General features: G+C 42.8%; 1 protein-coding gene across 9 annotated transcripts in view; it reads left to right on the top strand.

Moving 5' to 3' along the window:
- Window positions 1-15,615, top strand: part of Bcl11a (BAF chromatin remodeling complex subunit BCL11A) — a 100,947-nt gene that overhangs the window by 56,471 nt on the left and 28,861 nt on the right. Inside the window, exon 1 of one of the 9 annotated variants that reach the window (XM_042691150.1) lies at window positions 11,964-12,314. The exons of the other annotated variants lie outside the window; for them this stretch is intronic. The gene's annotated coding sequence lies outside the window, so the exon portion shown is untranslated. Of the gene's footprint in view, window positions 1-11,963; window positions 12,315-15,615 lie in introns of those variants that run through there. 9 annotated transcript variants of the gene reach the window in all.

A 15,615-nucleotide genomic window follows, 5' to 3' on the forward strand; every position in this document is an offset into this window, starting at 1 on the left:
AGCTAGACATCAGGAGTTCCGTTGTGTTCTCTCATGTCTCGTAATCATTGAAAAGAAAGTGGGTCCCACTTCACAGAAACTCAGTCTGCATACTGTTTTCAGGAGCACCACTGTTGCATATAGGAAGTGCTCCTCTTGGGATCACCAAGTGGGTTCAAGATGATACTTGTAAGAGGAAGAGCTAATGGTTGGCTGTCCTGGAATGTGGTGTGTGGTCAGTGCTCCAGCTAAGGTCATGTTATATGGGACAGGAACGATATACTTACTGGCTCTTCTAGAAGGGGTAATTGGCTCAATTCTGGGTCTCACGGAAGAGGATCCTCTCTTCCTCTCTTCCTGCTCTCTGTCAGCCATGTGGTCAGAACTGGCCAAAGGACAGTGGTAGACCTACTGTCAGTACTAGCCTAGCATTGTATCTCTGCCCTGGACCCCTGACTCAGGGAAGGTTACTACCTCTGGATAGTCAGTTCTTGCCCTGTCCCCTAATTCCACAGTTCCCTAATCTATTCTAGTCTCCTAATCTATTCTCTTCTACCATTCTTGCATTGTCCATGTATAGCTTTCAGTCTTCTCTGTTGGTTACCCAAAAAGCCTTCATCATCAAGGAACATTTGCCACCTTCTCTTTGGTTTGCTCCCTCCTTTTTGGCAATCTTTCCCAACCTCTGTTACGTTTCTTAGGGATGTAAAAAAGTAATCGAAGAAGAAAATGTCTCTGTAGTTTAGAGCTTCTGAGCATCTTAGCATGGTCAATTAGCATTTGCTGCAGAATGTGCCCTCTCTTCCCTGGGCTCTGGTGGTGGCAGGGCTGTGGGTTTGAGAGGGCATGAAAGTACTTGTGACTGAGCAGTAGGAAATTCAGGGTTTATTAGATATCTTTTATTTTAGATGCAGATCCAGGGTCTCTTTCATTTTAGGAAGTTCACAAACCATAGGAGACCACATGCAACATACATCACAATAAAGTATACATCACAATAATGTCTGCATCCCAAGCCCCAGAAACAACTTGTCTGGGCCTACTTGATGAGCCCACATGCCATCCCTGTGATAAGGAAACTAGGCAGGGACCTGGAGACTAGTGATATGGTTGCAGGGAGTCAACAGGGCTAATCTCTGCCCAGGTATACAGGAGGAAGAACAAGTAGTTGATTCAAGTGCAAAGTCCCAGTGGTCCTGGTGATAATCTTGACCAGAAAAGACCTCATCCACTCTTAGACATACTGTACCAGGAACAACATAACTGAAGCTCCTCTAGCTGACAGTTGCTTTTATCACAGGCCCCAAGAAAGGGTTTGGCCTTTGATTGGAGGCATACGAGGAGTGTACATCTCTAAGTCTGTTGTCATTTAGGTGGTCTCTTTCAGAAGACCACTTGCTGGGTGAAGAATTAGATTTTGTTTCTCAATGGTAAAAAAATATTTGTTTTTTTTTTTTGGGGGGGGGTCCGGTCATGGGGCCTGAACTCTGGGCCTGGACACTGTCCCTCAGCTCTTCAGCTCAAGGCTAGCACTTGAGCCACAGCGCCATTTCTGGCTTTTTTTTTTCTTTTGGCTTATGTGGTGCTGAGGAATCGAACCCAGGGCCTCAGGCATGCAAGGCAAGTGCTCTACCACTGAGCCACCTCCCCAGCCGCGGTAAAAATTATTTGTATGCCCACTGGATGGCCTACATCATTTCTCTCAAGATTGTAAAGAAGTTGTGTGTACTTTATCCACTATCTAGTCACTATCCATTCTTCATCTGTCTGTCTGTCCATCTGTCTGTTATATGTAGGCACTTTATGGGGTAAACTTCTTTGCTAGAATCTGTATTACCAGTGGACCTTTTTCTTCTAAGCTTTCTATTTCTCTTTTTCCTCTTCTTCCCTTTCATACCAACCCAAACTTGTTCTTAGGAAAGGGGTGAATAACCTCATTTCTTCTTAGGTGTAACTAATATAAATACCCAGAAGCATATATTTTATTTTAAAAGCACAAATCACTTACTCTGCTCTAAGCACTTTACAAATATGTATTCATTTTATTTTCTAACAATCCTATGAAGAAGATAATTGTTATTATTCTACTTACTTTAAAGATGATTTTTTTCCCCCTTAAATTCCAGCAGAAGAAATCGGGTTTGGTCCAGGAGTGAGCCTGGAATCATTGTCATCACAGGACCAGTCTATATTTCTCTAAGTCTGGCTTTGCCAATTGGAAATTAGGCAGATGGAACAAATGCTTTTCTTCCACTTCCTTGTCTCAGCTCCTCTGGACCATGACCTTTCTCCTTTCCCTACTTTCCCATCTCTGTAAAGTTATAAGCTTTTCTTGCTTGCAGGGGGCTGAGGTCCTTAGCAGTAAGATGGCCATGGTCACTCGGCTGCTCAGAGGCAATGGATAGATGAGAAGCCAAGCCGCTTGGCTCCCAGCCCATAGTTCCAGTGCTTCTAGAGGGTTGTCAGCCCCATCATCTCCTTTCCTCTTGCCTCCTCAGTCTATTTAGCTCAATCATCTTTTGCCCTATGTGTCTTAAGTAATGAAGGTTTGTCTCACCCCTGGGGCTTTAACATTCTCTGTTCTGCAGGTAGGGCTCTTCATATTGGTTTCTTCAGCTTTTTCCCCTTGAGTTGTTTATTTCTGCTTAACATGATGCCTCCCCCCCCTTTTCTATTATCCACGTTCCCTCCACTCCGCATACATTTCCTTAATTTGCTTCTGCTATTGCTAGTCCCCAGGCCCTTCAGGACCCAGCTGTGTCCTGGCTGATGCAGGACACAGGGTGAATCAAGTTCCTGCATCATTCTTTGCTCTTCATTGCACTGGGCAGCAGCTGGCGCCCCTGGGGTGTTGTCTGACACTTTGAGGATATCTTTTAAGACCTTTTGGCAAGGTGGAAGTCATCTCCAGGACTCTCTGATACTGTTCAGCCCTCCTACTAACAGGGAAGTCTCTCTTACTCAACTCTGGCCTGGTGGGGCCTGTTAGGGCTCTCAATACAATGTGATATCTCTGGCCCAGAAGGGGTCTCAGTCTAAACAGTGTCCACTGTAAGATGTTTTGGGGTCTCTTCTTATCATTTTCTTTGTGTAATAGAGAGGTTTCTGCGGTAAATAAGGTGGCATTTGGTTGTTGAGGTAAACAGATGGCAAGAACACAGGTTTTGGAGTTGAACTCCTTAGGGAATGGAATGGATGGCAGAGGATGACAAAACAGAGCTCCCTGACTCACAGGTTCCTTCGCTGTTTTCTCAACACACCTTTGGTATCTATGTAATAAAAACGAGGAGATACATGCCTGCAAACCTCATTGTAGCATTGTCCACTGTCAAAAATGATAACTCAAATGTTAATCAGTGGATAGTTGAATCAACAGCCCTACAATGAAAGATATCTCAATACTTTAAAAAAATGAAATAGTAATACACAACACTATGGATGAATCTTGAAGTGAGTCTGCTTAGTGAAAAAGAAATTGACCACATAAGGTGATATTCTGTATGATTCTGCTTATACAAAATTGTAAAAGACTCAAAACTGTATTGTCAGGAAGTACCTCAGTGACTCTTAACGGGGACAAAGGGAAGGGATCCACAGTGGGGTCATAAGAAAACTTGAGAGTGATGGAAATTTTTTTGTCTCTTGGATTTTTGTGTTGGTTGCATGACTGTATAGCAAAATTCATCACACTATACACTTAAATCTCTTATATGTAAATTATGACTCAATAAAGCTAAAAAGACAAAATACAACACTATTTGAGTTAGATTAGCAAGGAAGACTGTTAGTGTTTAGCCAGTCATTATTGTCATCTTCTTATGACTCAGGGACCCTTGAGTACATCATGACTGAGGGACCCCAAAGTACATTTCAGGGAAATGAGAATGCTCTTTGAGTTCTTAGCCGGCTTCTTGGGAAATTAGTTACCATATAGGAGAGTAACAGAGGTGAGCTTGGGATGAACTTGTTGCTGGGAACAGAGTGCATGTGTTTGTGAAAAATGAGTGTGCATTTGTAAGTGTATGTGAGAAAGACAAGAAAGAGAATTCATATAATGTCATTAGGCTTCAAAACATTAAGAAGAGGAGTGAGTACCCATTCACTGATGTATTCTTGATATGTATCTTCTCTTTGGGTAAAAATCCCAACTGTGTAGTCGTTGTTTGTTTTTAACACCAATTTTCCTCCCTGAATTCTCTTATGTAGCGTTTCCAACATAGTCAGTGTAAATGTGGAATCTGAGCTTCATTCATTGGCAAATTTGTATGGAGTACATTTTCAGAATATGGTTGTGTGCTAACCACTGTGCATAGGTAATGTTGGGTTCTATCTGTTCACCTTCCTGATTCCAGATCATTCTCACAAAGTGTAATGAGGATGTCCATAGTGCTTATGGATGTGGACAGCCAGCCCAATCTGGAGGATTTCAGTTATATAACATTTCAAATAATAGCTACATTATTGACTATTACCTTAGCTTTGGTAGCCAGTAGGACCTAAGAATGTCTAAGGCTGCTGTTCTTTGCCATCAACATGACATCTTTTTTAGTGATGCCAAGTTCAAAAGAGTATTCCAAGCAGATTTTTAGAATTTAGCGTTTGGTTTTCAAGGTGTGCTCATATTGAGCCCAACTTCTTTGCAGATAACTGTGGTTGAAATACAGCTATGGGGTTTATAACCCTGAAGCTGGGTTTCACATATAGAAGGTGTTGACCTTTAGTTTACTCTAACAGTCAGACTTCATTGACCTGGTATAGGGTCTGCTTGGCCCTTGAACTTCACATTTGTTCTCCAGGGTGTGGAGTGGCTGTTTAAAGAGGGTGGGTATTAATGCTAATCTTTGTGTAGCATAACATGCTACTGCTACTTGCCTTTTTTATCTGAAGTTCAAGCAGACATCAGAAGGGAACTGTTTGTGGGTGCTGAGAAGGTTCAAATTACCATTTTGGACAGAAATGATATTTGTAAAAGTAACTTTTGGGAAGGAACATCAGAGTTTTGCTGAATTTATTAAATGTATGGATATATTATATGTGATGTATTTTGTCTTACTTGTAATAAAATATAAACAAGGAGAAGATAGAATGGCTGCACATAACAAGCACATTGGGAAGACACAGAATTAACCAGAGGCAGAGAAGTCAGTGCAACAGAAGGCCTGGCCTGGCTATGAGTGAAGGAATGAAGCACAGCCTGAGTGCTCTAGCTGTGGGGGTTTGCGGGTTGGAGAACGACAAGGTTGTTTCTTCGTGCTAGGGTCATTGGGTAGATGTTCAGTCGGCCTTGTACAAACAGCAGTCTAAGAAGTTAGAGCAAAAGAAGAAAAGCCAGAAAGGAAGTGAGGATGGAATGGATTTTCACTTGAGCACAACATTGTCACTAGTGGGTAGAGGGAGTTAAGACCAGAATAGAGATTTGGAGATGGGTTACAGAGCTCTGGAATGGAGCTTCAGGAGTTGGTCCACATCCTGTAGATCATGGGAGGCTGCTGAAATGTTCTGAGCAGGGAACAAAGGCAGCATTCCAGGAGATGCACACAGAGGACTCTGTGCAGGGTGTTGGGTGGGTTGTTGAAATCCTCTGTTCTCATGCTGAGTTCTCTCTAGTTGACTTGTATGCTCTAGACGATGGAGTTGGTTGACTGCAGTGTTTCCTTTCCCAAGTGGAATGGAGCCAAGCCCTGTAGGAGACTAGCACTTTTCAATCTGAGAAAGTTTTCACTTCGCCCCTGGTGTGGATGGGGAGTGGGCAGGAATGAAATTTAGAAGCAAAAACCCATCAAGCTTCTCGTTGGCTCCTTGTCCTTCTCCTCCAGTTCATTATGTTGGGGACTTGTTCAGGGCCGGGATAGTTTTCTGTGATGGTGATTATTCTTCAGATGATGCGTTATGAAACAAGGCAAGCTTCAAAATCTGCATGCTTATGAACTCTGGTAGTAGCATCCTCCTACTGCGGGTTATCAGGGTGGCTTAAATTGGAACTAGCTTTTTTGGATGGGGTTTAAAAAAGGCTTAAAAAAAGGAAAGGGGGCAGTTCCTGAGAACTCAGGTGATTAGCCAGTGAATAAGGAAAGCAGAAAACTTAAACGACCCAAAATGTTTTGGAGAACTTCTCTTTAGCCTCCTTTATCATAGTTCCTCTTCTAGCCAGAATTTTCTTTTGAGACAGGTGTTGAGCAAATGAGCTTCGTTTGTGCTTGATCACTTGGTGTGAAGTATGGACTTTGTCCAGACAATGAGGAAGTTGTTTCAATGTCACATAGATAGCTATGTATTCACTACAAAGGAATAGTGGTTTCTAGAAGACTTGGTGGCTTGGGGAAAAACTGAGTGGCAGAATTTAGATAATAGAGTACTAGGTTCCAAAGGCTGGTAGCCGATGGATGTGTGGTGGGTAAAATGGCATCAAGGAAATGAGAAATAGTGTGGCTAGCAAGGTGGCAGGTAGGCTTGGTAGCCAATTGCTTCAACATAAATCTAGACAGGTGTCTTTACTTTGTCTTCTGAAAACTCTCTGAAGTAGCTGTTTCACTGAGGGCTAAAATAGTTGCAGGAACTCTTTTGGCTACCTATTGTCTGTGACTGATAGGAATATTTTTCTTCTTTCTTTGCAAATAAATTCATTTGGAATGATAGTGATTTAGGCCATTAAAAGTATTTGAGTATTGATTTGAGATCTTTCTGTTATTATTTTCACAACAACATAAAGCTAGGAACTTTCACTAAATCCCACTGCAGTGTAATAACTGTTTCTTTTCATGGGGGAACCAAACTATTTACAGCTCTAACAGAGTTTACAATGAATTGTATAAGTGATACTGACTTCTGTGTCAGCAAAAAATGAAACAAAAACTGATCATAGATGACATTACCTAAATGACAGTACCTACGTGTGTCCTTTCTTTCACATTTGCTGTAATCCTGTTATGGCATTGTCCTATTACCTCAAGTACTGTCATTTTTAAATGCTGTCAAATCATAACTGGATTTCCAAGGACAGAGGAGAAGAATGAGGGAGAATACAATGGCATTACCCAACACACCACAGAGATGGTCTTTCCCCTCTCATAGGCTAAATTCTTGGAGAAGTTCTCCAATTAAAATCGTGACTCAAATATCTTTTCCAGGCTTTGATGAAATGGCTACATTAACTCCTTGCATTCCTAGAAGAAAAGAAACACTCTCAAGACAGCCAATAAGAATGAATTTTGTATATTATTATTGTGTTTTTAAAACCAAAGACAAAAATAATAGCAAAAAGCTGGGAACCACATGGCTCATGCCTGTAATCATAGCTACTCAGGAGACTGATATCTGAACATCAAGGTTCGAAGCTAGCCCAGGCCAAAGTCTGTGAGATTCTTATCTATCACTAACTAACAAAAAACTGGAAGTAGAGGTATAGTTCAAGTGGTATAGAGTGCCAGCCTAGAGCAAAAGAGTTAAACAAGAGTGTTAGACTCTGAGAACAGGCTCTAGTACTGGCAAACACACACACACACACACACACACACACACACACACACATATGTAATAGCAAAGAGAAGGATCTAAGATTTTAATATCTAGTTGTTTTCCATAGACTTGGTTAGGGACTCCATTCTAGAGATGGGGGATAACTGAGTCAGGAGTTGGCCTTGAGAAGCAGATATGCAGAAGCTGGAGTTGTTCCATATGACCCTCCTCCTCTTCCTTCTCCTCTTCTTCCTCCCCTTCCTTATGTATGTAGACCAACTTCTTATTCAGCTCTCTCTGAAAGCTTCCTAAGTTCCCAGCTTCACCTCTCCACAGTTTTCTTAGACAGAATGGTTGATGGGAATATCATTGCATTAACATGAAACCTCTTGCTTTCTACATTCCACTGCTCATAAATAAGGGAGTGAGAAACTGTTTGTTCAGAAGACCTCCTTAAAGGTTGGGTTGGTTGCCAGACAGTAGGGGAACAAGTTAAGACCCCCTTTTTTTTTTTTTGCATGCCCTTTTTACATTTGATTTTATTTACAAGGACATCATCTAGTTCTTCTAATTCCATGTTAATTTTTACAATATTTAATGTTGATTAGTATATTCTATTATGTATAGCCTCCCAGAAGGATCCCAGGGAAAGATCATCTCTACTTGAGATTTTTATACAGATGACAAAAAATGTAATTGCCCACTGCACTGTTGCTTTTCCCCACCCCTCCTGGAGTTTTCTTCCTATACTCTTGATGTGAGGCGTCATGGGGCACAGAGATCCCAAAGACTGGCTGGAGGAACAGTATGGTTGTGCTGACATTCACACGAGGAACTTAACTAATTGACTTGCAAAATATAGGTTAGGGAGTTTTGTGGGATATCAAATTATCTTACACTTCCTCTGATTAAAGACAAAATATTATATTAAGTAGATCATTACTACATGGGTAAAAGGTTAGAAGTTTGCGCACTTAGGAGTGTCAGATTGTCTCTCCCCCTTCTGCCTTGTGGCAGATAACGGTTTGAAGGCAGGCAAAGTGTTCATCCAGCTTTGAATGTCTAAATACCCAAGTTAGCTTTGTAGGAAGGCTGTTTGCCTCAGCCTTGAATTTCCTGAGTCTTTTTCATTCTGATAGAATATTCATCTTGAAATTAAATATTAATTGGCCCTGCTTCCATATATATTAGCAGGGAAAGAGGCTAATTCTGGTAGGAGCAGAATGGGGGCAGGTTTGAGAGACATAGTGATGCATCTTATGCTGCTGATAAGTAGCATTCACAGGATACTGCTGAAGTGTCATTTGGGAAAGGAAGGGTCTGACCGTTCAGACTGGGCTACTTCTTTGTTATACTCTTATGCCTTGGTCAACTGCTGCTACTAAGATCTTCCTGAAAGAAGGTCCAGGCTCAATCCTGATGTTGGATTGGAGTTTCTATGTGTCATGGTTAATCTACTAGCTAATCTAACATGCTGCCAATTTCTGTGTGTATGTGAAGTCTGAGGCTCTCATGTCCACCACCGGGCCATACACTGGGGACAGTGGTAATATCAAGATTTTTTTTTGAGCCCAGTGCTCATTTCCCCTCCCTCCCTCCCTTCCTCCCTCCTTTCCTCCCTCCCTCCCTTCCTCCCTCCCTTCCTTCCTTCCTTCCTTCCTTCCCTCCTTCTTTGCTTTTCTGATACCAGAGCTTGAACTAAAGGGTTTCAAACTTGGGCCTCATGCTTTTTCAACCTATTTGCTTACAGTTGGTACTCTACCACTTGAGCCATGCCTCTAGCCAGACCTTTTGTTGATTATTTTGGAGATGAAATCTCATACTTTTCTTCCAGGGCTGGCATTGAATCATGATTCATTCAATCTCAGCCTCCTGAGTAGCTAGTATTATAGGTATGAGATATCAGTGGTCAGTTCCCAATTTCTTTAACACCTTAGATGGATAGATCTTTAGAAATTATTTCTTAGATATGTATTGTGTGTATGCATATGTGTGTATGTATTTGTCTAATAATAGTTTCTTGTTCAGTGTTTGACTATATATGTGAATAAAATGGGCTCTAGAATTAGGCTTCTCCTCCCTTGTGTGAACTACTACATTTTTTTTGTTGTTGTTGGTCATGGGGCCTGAACTCTGGGCCTGGGTGCTGTCCCTCAGCTCTTCAGCTCAAAGCTAGCGCTCTACCTCTTCCTCTCCCTTGTATGAAAAGGCTCAGTTGTCAGCTGGAGGCAGGGAAAGGTGGAGTAGTAGAACTGTGATAGGTTTCAATATGATGTTTGGGAGAGAGAACAAATCACAAGGTCTACCCAACAGAACAAGGATCCAGAGAGCCCCATGACAGCCCCTGCAGAACTTCCTGCTTCCAACAGTCATTCAGCCCAAACCCATCTCAGAATATTGATGAGCTTGTCTCTTTTATTCTTGGCTTGATGATAAAACAAAGGTCTTTAAGTAGATACAGAAATAGTTCCCTGAATATACTAAACAGATCTACTTCTTTTGCTCATGAGAGGAGAACCAGAGCCGAAAGTTGGAGAAAAAAAGCCCAGAGTGGGAGGGAGGGGGGGACGCAGGTGGGAGAGGAAACACTCAAATGAGCAATCTCAGTCCTTATCTTCATGTTGAAAATGAGATTCAAATGTAAGTTTCATGTATTTCCAAGAGGACAAAAGGCTATCTCTTTGGTAAAGGGTATTTCCGGAGGATGTGTAATTGCTGTGTGGCTTTAGGGAGACACTTGCCTTCTCTAGGTTGAGCTCAGCCCATTGTTCACAAGGGGCATGGCTGGTATTTATAGACTATGTGTGACAGTCCCCAGTGAAAGGCAACTTCACTTCTCACCTCAGAATAGCAAGAGTTGTTTCTCATATCTAGGTTGCTGGGACAGCTTCCTAGGAACCTAATATTCAGCAGCTCTGTGACGTTGGATGGACAGTTTTTCTTAAATGAATTGATGAGGGTTTGCTACTGGATCTAGGTTTATTTTTCTTTCATAGTCAGGTCTAAAAGATGAGTGATCTGCCCTAATATACAATTATGTTTGTTGGTTTGTATTTTCATTAGCTTAAAGGCACCGAGGGCTTTTCTGGGACTAGAGCCTAGAAGTAGATGGCCAAGCTGGCAGCACAGAATGTCCAAGGAGGCATAGCTGTGCTAGGGTTCGAGGCCCACAGTGGCAGCTCGGAGAGTGTCTATACCATTCTTCTTTCACCTTGCACACACCTATGACACAGCAAATTCAGGGCTTGTGTGAATGCATAGAGGAGGCTGTGAAACTTCTAACCATGCTCCCCTCTCCTCCTTATCATTGCATATCCAAAACCAGCTTTTGCCAGCCTGGAGTCCTTTTGGTTTGCTAAGACCTCAAGAAGGAAAGACCTGGCTAGGGAACTTGGCTTTGGTGTGGTGACTCTACTTCAGAGCTCTGACCACAAGCACTGGTTTGTTTTGTTGGTAGTGGTAGAATAGGCTTTTTGAGGTGGGTGAGTGGAAGGGTCTTGAACTAAGGACCTGGGTGTTGTCCCTTAGCGTTTTCATTCAGGGCTGGCATTCTACCACTTGAGCCATAGCTCACTTCTGGTTTTTTTTTTTTTTTTTTGGGTCCGGTTGTAGGGCCTGAACTCTGGGCCTGGGCGCTGTCCCTCAGCTCTTCAGCTCAAGGCTAGCACTCTACCACTTGAGCCATAGCACCACTTCCAGTTTTTTCTGCATATGCGGTGCTGAGGAATCAAACACAGGGCCTCATGTATGCAAGTCAAGCACTCTACCACTGAGCCACCTTCCCAGCCCACTTCTGGTTTTTTTAGTAGTTAATTGGAGATGAATCTCATGAATCCTGCCCTGACTGGCTTGGAACTATGATCCTCAGATCTCAACTGAGTAGCTAGGATTATAGGTGTGAACATTGGCACCTGGCTTAGACCCCATTCTGAACCAATGCCATAGAGGATTTCTTTGGGGATTGACCTTGATTAAATTGCGAAGTTTATACACATGTGGTTGTAGACATATCACTCCTTCCCCTAGCACATCATCTTACACTAAAGCTACTACCAAGTAAGGATTTGCTAATTTTAAAGCTTTAGGTTGATCTGGTGATGAGGACACGAGACCTCAGGCCTAGGTACATGTTTTGCTTGGTTTGTTTTATCTCTCCTTCCTCTCTTCCCTTTATCCTGTCCCTCCAAGGCTTTCTTCCCTTAAGAAAGAAATTTGTGTGAGACATGCTGGCAGAAGATACTCGACCTTAACCTTATCAGGTGCAGCTCTGACCACCGCAAAGAAAAAAAAAAGAGGAAAGTAATAATATTTTAAAAGGATGTAGGAGGACAGTTTCTGTTCCACAATCACTGTTGCTTCAATAAAAGCAGCCTGGCTTATCTGTAAAACTAACTTCCCTTTCTGACGAATGTGTTCATTTCTCATAGCAAAGTACCCTTGGTTGTTTTTGTTTTGTTTATTTTTGGTGGGGGGGGAGGGGAGTGGAAGTGAGAACAGGTTGATGGTAGGAAGAGAGTACAGGAAAAAGGAGAAGAGGGGAGAGTGAAAAGGCAGAGGGAGGGAGAGCATAAGAATATGAGCTATTTTCAGCCGAACGTGAGGGCTGACTTCATCAGGCTTCATGGCTGTGGGGAAACAGACTGTGGGACCTTCTTGTAACTTCCTGTGAAACGGCCGTGGCAACTGAGTTCTCTGACACTGTCAGAGTCTGGACAACCCTGCCAGCTCCTGGAAGGGCGACCCAACAACTGTCACAGGCGAAGCATCAAAAGCATGAGCTGTCGATAGTGACCTGCATTTGCAGAAAATCTGAGGGCTTCCTAATTAACGAAGGAGCTCTAAATGAGAGTAACTCGGCTCGACAAGCCCCCTCACACACGGTAAGTGTCAGGATGCAGATAATCATTACATCTAACAAGCTTCTGATTTTCAGCAGAAGCTACCAGACCAACTCACTTATAATGCAGTTCAGTGGCAAGGGGGATGGGAGGGGGGGAGAACAGAACCAACCAAGACAGAAAAAGAAGGGAGGGGAAAAGAAAGAACAAAAAGAAAAGAAATAGGCAGGAAGCAAGAAAAGCAATTGTACTCTAGTGCTTGAGGTGAATGTTGAGAGCCCTTCCCTGAATTCTTTCCTTTGTTGCTAGCCGAAGCATTCTGATACCTCTTCTGTTTTAGATTTTTTTTTTTTTACTGTAATCTACATCGTCTAATATACCAGCTCATTCATGTGATGTTTCCTGGAGACGAGCATCCTCTGTGAGTTATTTCTGACCACTGTAACATTCCACAAGGTCTGAATGGTTGAGCATAGTGTGCCAACTTAAATATTACAATCAGAACACATGAGACAGACAACAATTGATTTTGGTTTTACTTAGAGTGGAGAACTAGACTGGGTCTAAAATGAAGAGATGCTGTACCTCAGGACTTGGCTGAAAGCATTCGGGACTTGCCTGGATTCAGGCTTTGTCACCCTGGTTGAGGCTGTTTTACCAAGCAGGGGTATTTGAGTCCTGGTTTAATTAAGGCATGATTTAACTAGTTTCTGAAGGCCTGAATGGAGCGGATCAATTGTGTGTCATCTTTTTCTGGGCATTGTCCCCCCATCAATAGAGACCATTTCTCGGCTATAGGTTATACATTAAGGGGTAAAAAGCTGAGAGCCCTGATTACTGTCCAGCATTGGCAGGGAATGTAGCATTAAGGAGCAATCTTCTGGTGTTGCTTCTTTCTGTACACCCCACTCTGTTCTTATAATTATTCATGGAAAATAAAATAATATAAATCACACTGCCTGATTCTTCTCAAGCATCTCACAAAGTAATCACAGCTGAAGTGCAGGTTTTGTTTTTTTTTTGCGGTGCCTTTATCAGTAAATCAGATTTCAAGCATTTATCAGCAAAAGTTAGATTTAAGCATCATTCCTGTAAGGTTTGAAAGAAAGAAGATTTGTTTTGGTGGGGACTCTGCCAATCAATGATCTTCCAGCTTGACTCTGCTATCAATTATTGCTGCAATTATTTGTCTAGTTGGATATTTAAAATGTCATCAGAAAGAGATGATTACATATTCCAGAAAGCTAGGCACTGTATAATCAGATGAACTGAATCCAGTTAAATGTAGTGTGGGACCAACCTGTCCTTCAAAGTAGAATTCTTGAGCTACCACAGAAGCAGCAGCCTTCTGCCCTGCTTTCAGGAAGCTGATCTTAACCTTGGGATGGAGTGTGCTGTTGGGGTCGGGCAGGACTCAATTATGGGAACTTTCCAAGTCTGAAAATGGAATTGCTCCTTCAGAGACATGAGAAGTGCATTTTGGTTATCTCGTTCAATTCATCTGCAAATCTATAAATAAGCTGTCCCTCTATTCTTCTTGCTTCCTGTGGATTTAAATGCCAAACCTTGATTTGTGGCAAACTTGTCACATGCCCCTTTCCCACTCTATGCCTGGTGCCCAGGAACTAAGCAGTGGCGTGGAAATTACAACTGTTTGGAAGCCAAGAAAAAGCTCCATTTCTCACTTTTCTCCAGTTCCGGATATTCTCGGCCCTGCTCCATCTCTCAGCCTCCTCCCCACACACCTCCTCCACTGCACACCCTCCTTCTGTCCGCTCCATGAACAGGAAACAAAAATGCAGTTCCAACTTTTTATTTTTATTTTTTTTAAATGGAGGAAGAGAAACCACAACCGGAACAAACAACAACAACAACAAAATCTCCAAACCACTCAGATAACATGGCCCTAATTGGACTGAGCATGTGAAAATCCCCCTTTACTAAGTCTGTCTCTTTCTGTGAGTCCCAAGTGTCCCTGAAGCTGGATGTCAGATTCAGAGGTGACAACCATGTCCTCAGCTGAGGATCATCAGTTCACTCCCATCTTTCTGATCAAGGTTAGAACTGACCAGATGTTGCCTGGAAGGTCTCTAGATCTCAGTGTTTTCCCTCAAGAATCTTCTGTGGGAGCTGTCTGTCTGTGGCATTTCTCAGTTCGTTAGCCACAGAGCTCACTCTTATCACACCAGGGCACGCTGGTGGTCCCAAGTTTCCCCCCACTATTTTACAAAATGTATTAGGAGTCTATTAATCTCATCTCGGGGGAGGAAGAGAAGAAGAGGAAGGCTTTGAACATACTTGAGACCTGGGTTGTGTGTGTCAAAGAATATGGCAGAGAGAAAAATAAGGGTCGAGTGCCAAAAAGAAATGACTTGACAAACCATGAGCCATCAAAATGGAGAAAACACACTTGTGAGGGACCAGTAATGGTCAGGCTTGCCACCTGTCTCGTTTCCTGTTTTACTAGCTGTGTTTTGAGACATCCTCCCTTCCCCAGCTTATGGCTTGGGTGGCCTCAGTTGCAGCCCCAGGGACCACGGGGCCAGCTTGATCTCATACCCTATTTGGGGCAGAAATTACTTTGACCCTTGAAGGTATGTTTATATGGTTGTGGTGAGTGAGATATAGTGTGTGGAAACTACAAGACAGAGGTGTGAAAGGCTCGGCTTAGCTCTTAGGAGACAGAGGTAAGGCATTAGATTCTGAATGTTTTTACTTTTTCTGGGATTCTTGCTCTGCTTTGGCTTTTACAAAAGTAGATGCACATGTTTTTCTGTTCATATGTTCTAGCATGTCCAGAGCAGAGGTGTGGCTGGCGTGGCATTGGTGTGGGCCTGGGGAGAAAGGAATCTTGCCAAAGGGGTCTCCCATGACAGAGCAGTGTTTTCCATTCCAGGCCCCTTGGCAGTCATTTAACTGGGCAGCCCCGACCTCCCAGCGCATACCCTGGCTTTGTGTGTTTTCTTTCCGAGGCTGGCTGTACTTTGTCACCACCAGGCTATGCCAGGATCTGGAGCAACTTGAGTGACAAGGTGTAGGCTTCTGCAGGTGTTCTACCTGCATCTGAGGCAGGGTGAGGGCATCCAGCCAGCCTTTAATGCACTTTCCACGGTCAGCTTCCTGCCCTTATTTTTAAAAAAGCTCCTTTAGTGGAGTGAAACTATTTAGTCTTATTTAGTCCAAACAGGACTGTTTGATTGTGCATGGTTTAGACTGTGCATGGTTTCAACTTTGGGGGCAAAAAGGTGGGGGTGCAGATGGGAGATGAGAATAGAAAAAAAAAAAAAGACATATGGAGGATTGCTTTAAAAAATGAGAGGGGGAGAGGAAAGTGACCCAGACT

The sequence above is a fragment of the Dipodomys spectabilis genome, unplaced genomic scaffold, assembly GCF_019054845.1.
Source record: "Dipodomys spectabilis isolate Male_0828 unplaced genomic scaffold, ASM1905484v1 ptg000141l, whole genome shotgun sequence".
In the NCBI taxonomy this organism is placed as follows: Eukaryota; Metazoa; Chordata; class Mammalia; order Rodentia; family Heteromyidae; genus Dipodomys; species Dipodomys spectabilis.